Genomic DNA, 12,038 nt, shown 5'->3' on the forward strand with positions numbered 1-12,038 from the left:
GCCGACAACCGTTACAGGATGAGCTTCAGTCTAGCGTAAGCGGATAAAGGAAGGAAATAGTAATACAAAACCATATCTAGATGGTTATAAACCATCAATTCACTGACAGTTATCGTAGAACAAATTCTCAGCTTTGAACTCATCATGTGTATGTATCTTCGTAACCCTTGACGCTTCTGTTCCAGATATGGAGAAGCTATAGTTTGCTATAGCAGTCATAGCATTTCCTACTCAACGCTTTCAGGGAAGTTTTTCATAAGGTGCTTGCGATACCAAAGTAACTTTTATTAGTAGGCCTACCTGCCTGCATTAGCTCAACAGCACCAAAACTCTTCAAGACAGATGTACGTATTTTGTATAACTCTGCGCCCCCAGAGCAAACCGAGTACTGTGTAGAACTTCAACTCTGTTTAGGGGAAAGGTCGAATGGCTCCAGGCTGTCATTAAAGCATCACGTTGCAGTTAAAACAGGTACTTTAACGTCCAATATATCCACTCATGTGCCCATTAAAAATATAATAATCGGGTTAGAAATTAAACATTCGATGAAAGCATCCGCTGGGGGCGATGTTAAAGTTTATTATATCAGCGCACTTTAAACGTAGCCCCTTCAGTAAACTTTAACAAGCAAAAAGCGCACAGATCCTTTCGTATGCAAAATGCGCCAGAACAGACTGGTTTTGTAATGCAATAAAAATTACTAATTCGGGCTAAGAAAGGTAGAAACGTTCGAAATTTGTTTGAAAACACCTGTCGAGATTTCAATGATACATCAAGATACAGAACTATAGCATCTCGGCTGTTAGCCATTTGCGTTACGCCAGTCACCCACCAGCAGCGTTTGTCGCCAGTTCGTTGTATAATACATTCTCTGTTGGTTAGGCTTAGAACGATTCGAAGTTCGAAGAACTGGTTCACTTAACAACGATCATAATCGTTCTTAGACTATCTGGAATAGCAATGAGTATTATACTTGGGAGAAAAACGGCTGTGGGGACTGATTCTATATTTCGACATATAGTAGCAATCTCTGCTTTCGAATTTCATATGGAAGGGGCAAACAACATTTTTCATCTTGGAACGTATTAGCATGATAGCGCTATGCAAAAATGCCCTTTACGCATTTAATTTTCCCTGGTAGTTTTTCGACGATCTATGAGCTCGCAGCGCTAACGCTGCAGTCTTTCGCTGCTATGGATCTGTTAGTTCCTTAGTGGACATTCGAATCACTTTGCCAGACCCAAGATTCTATGTTGATTCGTTGGCGGAATTGCCGGTTGGCCTTTACTGCTTTTAGCCGCGCTTTTACAATGCGCGCAAAATTTCAAATGATCTGATTGTTGACGCTACGATTGGCCGTAACAGCCACTAAAACAAAATGCACATTACTCCTAAGGGGAATTTTTATTCGGGAAACATCAAATAGCTATACATCACATTTGGCAGCTCTAGCGTAAGATGCAAGTCTGTTCTGTAAATTTTTTGAGTTGAAATAGTCATTATGGTTCGAGCAACCAGAGTATCTGTAACACAAAAGTTGACGCGATCTCGTTCGTGTAAGTAAAAGTTCCTATTGCGGCTTGAATACTTTGCTGGGACGTACGAATAGGCATTTTATGGCACACAACTACATACATATAATATATGCGTCTCTGCATCTCTAATGCAGAGAAAAAAACGAACAATACGAAGTGGAACTCAGCCTATCGATAGGCCAAAAAATTATCACAGACACACACACACACTCACACTAGCACTAACGTGATGCTCTCCCGATTTTACCTCCCTTTACTTAATACAGTGTTTTTTTTGGTGCCAAAAGCTTATGGCATTCATTTTCCATGGCAGGCTTGATACAGTAAAGTAACACCAAAAAAAAAGCCGTTCTTAATCGTTTGTCGATGCACTGTGAGATAGTATTTCACGGTGCAAAAGTTTCGGAAGCTTCCATGCGGTGCCTGAGAAAACTATCGGCCTTTTCTATCTGTAAGCTGTTTTTTATTTACATCATTATATTTATATTAATGCTAGTAAAGAAAATATTGATGGTAATACAAGCAGTAGCTTTCACTACGTATGGTGTTGTCTTTTCGATTTACTTTAGAACACAGATCGCGAGCCGCGTTCTATATGAAACGCATTAAGGTGGTATATGAAAGCTTACTTGCCTGGACGAGGATAGGCACTGCTTAAGTGAATGCTTAGTATCATCATTCGTAAAGGCTGTCTCCTTCGGAGAGTCATAATAATGTGTATTTTTCTGGCTAGCCTGGATTCGAAACAAAATACTAACCCGGTTTAGAGGTACATTCAAATATATATATATATATATATATATATATATATATATATATATGTAAGTCGAAGCCCATAGATGGATAGTCCATTTAAGTAAGCCTGCGTTGTCAATATGATCGCACATAGTGTGGTACAACTTTTTTTTCATGCGCTAACATTTATGATTCAGTAAAAACACCACTAAATCCAGTTCCTTTTCGGTCAATGTCTAACAGTACGAACACGCCCATGAGTTATACGACAACAATGGAAGATTTTACACTGACAATTACCAGTATCACTACTCGTACACGTAAAGGTGGACACCTTTATATACCGGCCTGGACGTATACTGTACAGCAATTATTCATATGGCGAGGCTTAAGGTTCGAAGCTCCTATAGATGTGCCGGACCTTCTCATAGAAAAGAAAACCTACTAGGTTATTTTTCACATAAGCGCCTCTCGACGGTACCGCCAGGTCCGTATCTGGATTTAAGTGGAGCCTGCGGCCTTAGAAAGTTTGCGGTCATCCATCAGACGTTGCGGCTTGTTCGAAAGAGAGCACTTGATCGTTAACGACAGTTGACGGACTGAGCCATTCAACATTGGACCTCGAAGGAAGTGTACGGTACAAACTACAACCCTGATAGCGGTAGACAAAGCTGTGTTCTAGGGTAAAATGTACCTGTTCTACTATAGCAAATGAAACGATGATTGGGGCAGGTGTGTAGTTGGGCAAGTTACCACGTGAAGAGGCAGTCTGAACAACTATTACGCACGGTCAATGCTAATGTCGGACGTTTCAGATGAAAACTAGTTCGAGTAATAATCCTTTATTAAGGCAACAACAGTTGAGTAATCTTTTTAGTAAGATAGCTTTCAGGTATTCAAAGTGAAAGTTAACACAATTTGGCACAGTTAAGCCAATACACATTTAACTGCACCATATTCCTCGTAGGTTAATGCCGAACAAAATTTATTAAATCCTAGTCAATTTATTTGCAACTGCAATTGGCATGCCTGCCCATCGGTGGACCACTTACTAAAGAGAAGTTCTGTGCGAAGCCCAGCACAATAGGCGAATGAGGAAGCATACAAGAACTAACTGCAAGATACATCATTTCGGTTCAACCGCTTACGGAACTTTGAGAATTCTGTATTAACGTAATTCACCTTCTATTGCAATTAACTTACTCGACAATTCTATTTAATATTATTACTAGCCCATTGTTTAGTATTAACCGTACACAGCACTGCTACCGCCTCTCTATAATCACGCCGGCGTAATATCAGTATAATAAACAACGGAAAACTGGTTTTCAACAAGCCCTCAATGACGGGACGAGTATTTCAGCGTCCCACTGATAAGAGACCGCCACGTAATTTTCAAGCAGCACAAGCCTCGGTCCAGAAAAAGTTCCACCTAAGTTATTTAGCAGTGGGTCACGTAGATAAGACCAGCTGACTTTTACAGGCGGAATTCCTCTATTTATCTGGAGAATGCCTGGTCGGAACACTTCCGCATCACTTCTCTTCAATAACACAATGCGCAAATAATGCACGAATGAACACATTATTTAAAATAATTGTCCATAACTGAGAAGAAGTTCCTCGGAAACTGTGAACTTTTCAAGTGAGGACAAAGAGCAGGAAATATCTTGACGGCATTAATGGAGCTAAATAGAATTTTTCCATTCTATTAAACAAGGGTGAGATCTCAAACACATCCATCCTATGTATACGAGCCACTTAACGCCAAGTTTAGGCATGACTAGTTTCCTAGCTATCTCAAGATTCAACTACAGTTCCAGACACAATTACACGAAAAAGAAACCTAATATTTATGGAACTGAGCACAAATAACATTACTTGGATTGTTACCATAACTTGATGTATACTGTAAATCTATATCATTAAGCCAATGCCAATAATTTTATTAGTAAATTTAAGAATGCACTATCTAGTATACTGGCATTGAGGTTTTTCCAATCGCGTTAGTCAGGCTCGAGCCGAATTCCGCGAAACAAGCGAAGTCGATGTCCGTATCTGAAAATTAGAGTTTATAGCCAGATAAGCCGAGATAACTGGTTAAGTTAATGGACAAAATATTGTGTACTTGAGCCACATCCTACAAGTTCTGATGTTCACTACTAATAAAAAAGCAATTGTCAATGCAGATAGCACAGACCTCATAGCAGTTTGCCTTGCCCTTCAAGCTAGGCGCTCTTACGCCTATACCTGTCACCGGGATCATCATTGGAATGAAACTGCTTAATTTTTAACGCAGTTGTCCTGCCAAACTACCAATTCAGTTATTAGTACAGATAATCTACCCCATACGGAATATATGGCGGAGGAAAGTGTTGGCCCGAACGATGACTTCCGTCGTTCAGTTGGAAAGCTTTGACGAATAGATCTGCGAAGAACAAGCTGTAAGGGACAGTGCTAATTTCATATAAAAAGTAATAATTTAAGTAATTAATGATAATATATAGTTAAATTAAATGAAAACGAATAGAATTTCTCTCAAGTAGTTCACTCAAGTAGTTTTCAATATTTAATAGAGATCGCGTTCAGCAGAGATACATGTGACTTTTAGTTGATCATAGGTTTCTTCAAATGGATGTAACTTTTGGCTCGTATGTTGAAATAAAGTCAATTGAATTTCTTAAATATGTGTGTTCTCTCCTTAGAAGCATTTCAACAATATAAAAGATGTTTCAATCCAATGCTACGCTCACTTTAGATGTAAACGATGTTTTAAACAAGTCTCATAGATAGGCAAGACGCGTTCCAAGTGATCTGGCAACGTAATAGGCGCTGGATGTACATCGAATATTAATAATGCCAATGACAGACACCGTCTTATATTGGTATAGCTACCATTTAAACTTTATTGATTTTATCTAACATATCTCTGCGCTATGAAACCTTTATTTCCAAAACTGCATTGCCAGAGATTTTCGATCAGTTTGTTGACGTTCCATAGATCTCGTAACTCGGTGTTGCCCGATCTTCTGTTAGTGCTCTGCTGGTATCGCTATATAGATTCAAAAATTATCTCGAAGACCATCTCTCTATTGGACTTGAAACGGCATGCAAGTATCGTGACCTACAAAGTAATCAGGAGAAGATCTAATCACCGTTTGGCTGCCTGCAATATCTCTCGATTTATTTTGATTTCTGGCCGATTATTACCCCGAAACGGCATCGTTGATAGGAGGGAGGGTGAGGCTCGAAAAATTATAGAAGGGCCCTGAGTAAAGTTGCAGTGTAAAAATTTAACAGATTGACCTGCTGCGTACGTCTATCTGAATAGGACCCCTCTACTGAAAAATTGATTATGTCAACTTTGGGATTTCGTCATTATACAGTGAAGTTCTAGCTGTGTCGTCGAAAAAATGGCACCTTTGTTTTAGATGAAGCTATGCTCTTCTCTAGGTAATCGGTACTCGATTTTAGGTCCAGTTGATCCAGAGCGAAGCAAGCTTCCGCCAGTTGATTGCGTGACGTTATGTAATCATCTTCCACCATGGGGCACTTGAATTGGACAAACGCATTATTATCTTCGTACCCACCCCTTGTTTTGCACTCATAATAAATTTATAATATCATTTTTGGGCATCTTGTTAAGTGTGCATACCAAGCAAAGCAAATACATATACTAAGCTAGATGATTTTCATTGAAATTAGGTATCGTTACATTTTAAAGAAATTATCAAAATGCAGGAATTTTGTATGTCAATCAAAAGCGGCAGGTCTGTCATATCACAGTATCTAACATTAAAGACATCATAAAGGAAACATGAGAAATAAGAAAATCGGTAAAATCTGGTACTATGAAAACGACACACTAAAGAAATGCTAAACAGACAAAGTGGCGATGTCTTTTTAGTAGTTTGCTTTACGGTAGACGGCCATGCCATGACGGTATTAAAATACGTCCCTTATCGAATAAACCCATCTTTTCCCGCAGTACAATTATTAGCGCTGGCGGTATAACTGTGCGTGTTCAGGCGCCGTTACCGACCCATTTGTGTTTCTGCTCTAGTGATGATGTCACCACAACATAATTATATATATTCTAATCAATGCTCTTTTACGAGATACGAAGACAATAGGACGCCAAAAATGTACAAACATTTTATTAGACAAAACAGCTTGAAAGCCTCTGTGAAACACTGCCCTGTCGCGTATATATTTTGTGTAGGAATAATGATAAATTACTTCCACCGTCTGGGAATAAGCAAACACAAAGTATGCTATTCAGCTTAATGTCTTGCTTTCTCTTTTTTTTTTTCTTCCTCTTATAATACTGATGTAAAGTAGCCGACACTAAACCTCGTCCTACATTGCCAATTCTTCGTCTGATTTTGTAAAGCATCTAATAATGAGAATATTATCCGTGTCCCAAAATTATCACTAGCGTCTACTAGAGTGACATTGGTATCGAAATGTTGCAGACGGTGCAGGATTGTGGCATTGTTTCCCGATGGCGACTAGCCAGTACTACCTATCCGTCCTGAACGATCGTGTCGTTGTTTATCTTGCTTACATCTATAGTTTTCGTCTGTTTCTTGGTCACTGTCATCACCGAATGCCAGGTAGATGATACGATTATAACAGATACACGTATCATACTGTATCTTAGAGTTCTAGTAAAACAAGCAGAGTCTGCAGCGACAACGACGGTGACGTCAATGGCGTCAACTCAGTTATCAGCATGCACTTACTACATCAAACTAATTGAATTTTCAGGTCAGGGCTAATTCGTTACTTTTTCACTTACGTAGTCAGAACCAACGGCAGTCTGTTAGGCCAACAGTGATAGGACTTCTGTCGAAATTGTACAGGTTGTTTTAGATCACAAATACACGCTCACAGACAGACAGACAAAGCACATGCAAGCAGCTAGAGCTACTGGCTTTTGTTCTCCTTTCAAATGCTGAGTTGGCATTCCGTTGCGCTGCCGCTGTCCTATCTCCATGCTAGGGTGGCTTTTTGTTCAGCACTAGCAGCAAATCAGTCTGCCGGTATTTCACTGACTAAAGCTGGTTAGGAACAAGGGAAAGAACATCCCTAGGTATTATCCACCCTGGGCCCCATTTACTAGATCAGCTGCCCGTACCGGTCAGTCATTTTCTACTAAACCGCAAGTGCAGCAGATACGGGCAACAAGCCAAAACACGTAGCTCCTCTATACAGCTTCTCCAAACAGGCCACAGAAGGACGCAGGGGAAAAGCAACGAAACAAGAACATACGAGCTAATTAGATCACTACCTTAGTTTATACTAGGCAGAACGCCAACAGCGATAAAGGCAACGATCTGTGCTGCAGACGTCATAAGGACTCTGAGTGGGAAGCGGGGGATGCAGCGATAGTTTCAAGGAGTGTTCCTTCAAAACATAGCTAACATACTTAGAGAGATACACCGCAGCTGTGGTGGGAACTACAAGAAAAATCTGTCAATTGTCAGAGATATCCAAGAGTAACGCTCTGTATTTCAAGCTGTGAAGTTAATTTAAGGTGTTTATGATAAACAAGCAGTAGGTGGTTGATCCTCGTCATCGCGTTCTCTTTACGTGCATCCTAGACGAACGCAACTCATCTTAGGCGTACGAGAAAACGTCTCTGTGTAGGAAATTGTTATAGGAACAAGGAAACACATTATTAGCGTCGTATTATTTTACCAAACAAAGATTTAGATGTGAAAGGTCTATCAAAATGACTGATGTTGCTTAGACCTTTGGTAACTGATGCTGTATTTACAGGGAAACATAGCGTCGTAGAATGGCACGCAGGCTTTGTAGCTTTGAGTCGCGGTTGAAAATCACAGCGGTCTTCCAATTATTAAAGATTCCACTATGTTTTGCGACTCCGCTATCTGCAAACTTACGTTATGATCGGAGCAGGTTAAATCGCACAGCGAGTTATCGACTGACGAAGATGTCGCGAAATAATTGAAAACGGTCTTTGTAAGCGACAAAGTGGGTAAAAAATATTAAGGAAGACCCCCGCAAGAGCATAATTGTCCGTAGTATTCAATTGACATCTACGAAATTTCCTTTATAAGCAATTAAAAAGCGTGAATAAGTTAGATATGGGTATAGGCGATCTTAAAAGTGATGAGTCATGGGTTATGCTCAATCTTGTCAGTGGGGCGAGCTGGACGAGGTGCTAATCAAGCAATTGCACTCATCACGAAAAAAACGACTACTGGCGCTCCGACAGGAAATTAATTATTTAATTGAATGTGATAAACTTACGACTAAGCCGATGTTTGGTGAGTACGTTAACATCCAGCAATTTTAGTAACAATTAACCTAATTTAGATATTATTAGATGGTTGTCAAGACTTAATATGTAAGAAATGTTTCTCAGGTTAGTTCATAATATCTACAAATCAAACATATCTCGACAAATGATATGTCAAATTTCTTTCACATCAAAGATTCGTTTATACATATTTCGGTTATAAAAAGAGCTCTGGAGTATTGCGGGATTCTTTGGTGGAGGGTATTCATCGTATCATATCTCAAATGTGATGGAACGTAAGTTGAAACTAAAACGCAGAGCAATAAAGTAGTTACCCAAACGTGAGTCCCTTCCTTAAACTTGCTTGTGATATTCATAACTAGCGTAGGTAAAGCGATTCGTCGAGGCTTTGGCTTTTTAGAGTACCCTTATATTAAAATCTCTGCAAGTTAGGCTATCCAGGAAAACTGTTACACTTAGTCGCCGTCTTGCAAATACCGTGGGCTTCCATTTTTACATATCATTGAAGAGTTGGCAAAATGAAGCCTGCAGACTGAGCCGGTTAAGGCATAATGTATGATCCTCTATGGCGAGATGGATCAGAAGGTCAATGGTACTGTTGAAGGACTTGCGATATAACAAGTGAATCAGTTGCGATATAACAGGTGAGTTCAGGGCGTCAGAAAATGTGCGGCGCGATTTCGGGGGGTTACGATGAAGTGCCAACTACAAAACGTGTGTGGGTTCAAATGAGATACCTAGTGCCGCCTGGCCACGTGTATATGCAACAAAGTCACCCCCACGCTGCAAAATTAACAATACATCTAATTTATAAGCAATCAAGTAGACTCATCTGCTATCTTCAAATAAATAATTTTAGATTTAAGCACGACTGCTAATAGCGCGGTTTAATGCCTCCTGTAATCCGCGGCACATTTTGCTGATGAAACGTACAGCTGTTCAATAGATGTGAGCATCTTTCGGTTCAACTTGTGTAATAGATAGATAGAAAGTTTAGCTGTAGTAAAGGCACCCACTTAAGCAGTCGGGTATGCGAGAAGGATTTCAGGTTCCCGGTCTTTCCTTGGTAGGCGTCATTGGCACAGGCCCAATGATGCAGATGACGCTATTTGGACGTTATTTAGAGAAGGCGAAGGTCCAAAACGTCGTGACTGCTAAAGCTGTCGCAACGTGTTACATTCGACAGCAGGCTGATACAACTAACTAGGTGTACTTCCCCGATCAACCCCGATCAACAGGTGCGTACCACTTAACCTATGGTTAGAACACACAAGTTAGGATTCAAAACAATCACACCAGACTGACAGACGCAGAACCTGTCACCATCCACTGGGCCGTCATAAACAAAATCTGGCACTAATTTTTACACAGACAATTATGGACAAAGGTTTAAGCAAGAACGCGCCACGTTTAAGGACAATAAGTATTTTTTGTCTCGTGTAAAATCTCCCAAGTTAAATTAACTTTATAAAAATCTCTTTGACATCAACATTGCCTTTAGATTTTGCAGAGGCATAATCTAGGTCGTCGTTTTCCGTATGCTCCGCTATTTGCTCTCGTTCCACTGATCCTACATGACACGAGGCAACGTGGCTTTCATTTAAAATCCTCGCTTGGTTGACTTTATTTTCAATTCGAAAAGTGCACATCAGAGTGCGTTGTAGGTTGATGGGGCAAGCGAATTAATAGCGCCGGCAAAAATCATGACGCTGACATTGCTGTTCTAGTCGTGCCGAGGTGCAAATATAGTTTGTTGATGTTTTGATGGACGAGGAACAGGTAAACTAGCAGATACTTTCCTCCACCTTCCCTAACCTCATGCTATTGGCCTGCGTCCCAAAGCACCCTCAACGCAATAACGGCGACGAGTTCGTTCTGCTTTTCAAACTGCTTGCGAAGAAGGCTAGTCAAGTGCTTGATACAGCGTAGCTCGTAGGCTGTGCTCTTGCACATACGATCGAGCGTATTTTACAGGACAGATCGACTTCGTGAGGGTTTGTATTCTAGACCATACTATATTGACAAATCCCGAACCGTTGTCGGTTACTGGCAGAGCATATTGTTGTTATTGTGTACTTTCCTCTTTGTATGTACCGCCTCTGTGCGTGCGTTTGCGTAAACGTATGTTTCATTTGAAACATTTGAAAACAATAAGGACTGAGATAACGAGCTGACGTAAAAACTATCCAACTCACTCTCGTCATTCGCACATTGAAGAAAAGTGCTCTTCAAGAGCGGACGGTCGTCAGCCGGAGGAGTGTCTGGATGCAAGTAGATTCTATTGCGTAGTGTGGTCTTCGATGGAAAAACGTGCAAAGGAGCAAATTGCACCATTTTCATGTGACTAAGCAAGTCGTAACTTAACAATTACTGACCATCATATTACAGTAGAATAGGGATTTCGTAAAATATCTACCTGCTTAATAGAAATAGGGCATATGCAATTTGTACGAATTTTGCGGCACGAAGAAAAGGCCAAAAAAAGCCCCTGTAATCGAGTTGCCACGTCTTAGATATCCTTGAAACTGTCCGTATGTGCCGGTGTCCCCATGTGTACGAGTCTTCCATAGATGTAATTCAGAAAAAGACAAGCACAGCCCTAATTCGAACACTTTACAGCCAAAAAAAAGTATACTTCTTCTGCTCTTTAATGACTAATTTGAGTAAGCATTTAACTGCTTCATATAATCTGATCGTCTAAGCTTCAGTAAGTTTGAACCTTTATGTCTTCGCGATCTTCTTTATCTTTTACAATTTTTACACCGTAGGTTTATTTACGAACAAAGTAAATATAGTATATTTTTTAGTGTAACGATAACAGGCATTAGGTAACGTCCATCGGTCGTGAACAATGAAACAAGGATACGCTGCTTTGCTGTTTGTCTCGGTTTTTCGTACAAGGGCATTGACGTAACGATACAAACAATGGTTAACAGATTCCGGTACCGAAGAAAACCCCACTTAAATATCGCTTGTTTAAGTATATTATTATACAACAATAGATCTGTTTTTTGACCCCAATCCAACCTAAATGTCTCGCGAAACCTAATACATTGAGCACAAAATGATCGATATGCCTATTTTTTAGACTCAAGCTTTCCTTGTCAAATTGGTTCAATTAATTTTATCAGAATATTTCATTTTGCTGCCTTTTTCTAAAACACGCCTTCCCTACCAGTACAGAGCTATAGACAGAACTGAAGTATATTTATACCTGTATACCTCGTACCTTTAAGCGATCACCAAAAACCTCCCAAAGCATTGCCTATTCTCGACGACGCGAATCGACGGTCACACACTGCAACGGGCCACGTGAGAAAAACAGATTCGATACTATCTCGGCCTGGCAAATGTACGCAGGAGATGTCTGGTACTCTAAGCTAAACGAGCAGCGTATGGCGGACTAAGTGAACAGGATGCTGCTGCATCGAGTGTTGTCTACGACATTTCAATAATATCCATCAGAGCAAAATTGAAAATAT

The 12,038-nt window shown here is 40.2% G+C and overlaps 1 long non-coding RNA gene across 2 annotated transcripts; it reads right to left on the reverse strand.

Moving 5' to 3' along the window:
- Positions 1–4,258: 4,258 nt before the first annotated feature.
- Positions 4,259–12,019, reverse strand: LOC111265654 (uncharacterized). 2 transcript variants are annotated; one of them, XR_002683559.1, is made up of 3 exons: positions 11,786–12,019; positions 5,688–5,819; positions 4,259–4,325 (listed from the first exon to the last, which is right to left on the reverse strand). It is a non-coding gene; the product is annotated as an uncharacterized LOC111265654 (long non-coding RNA). The 2 variants fall into 2 exon arrangements; XR_002683558.2 differs by lacking the exon at positions 4,259–4,325 and adding an exon at positions 4,822–5,391.
- Positions 12,020–12,038: the final 19 nt, after the last annotated feature.

Source organism: Varroa jacobsoni, unplaced genomic scaffold (genome assembly GCF_002532875.2).
Source record: "Varroa jacobsoni isolate VJ856 unplaced genomic scaffold, vjacob_1.0 scaffold_106, whole genome shotgun sequence".
NCBI classification, from domain to species: Eukaryota; Metazoa; Arthropoda; class Arachnida; order Mesostigmata; family Varroidae; genus Varroa; species Varroa jacobsoni.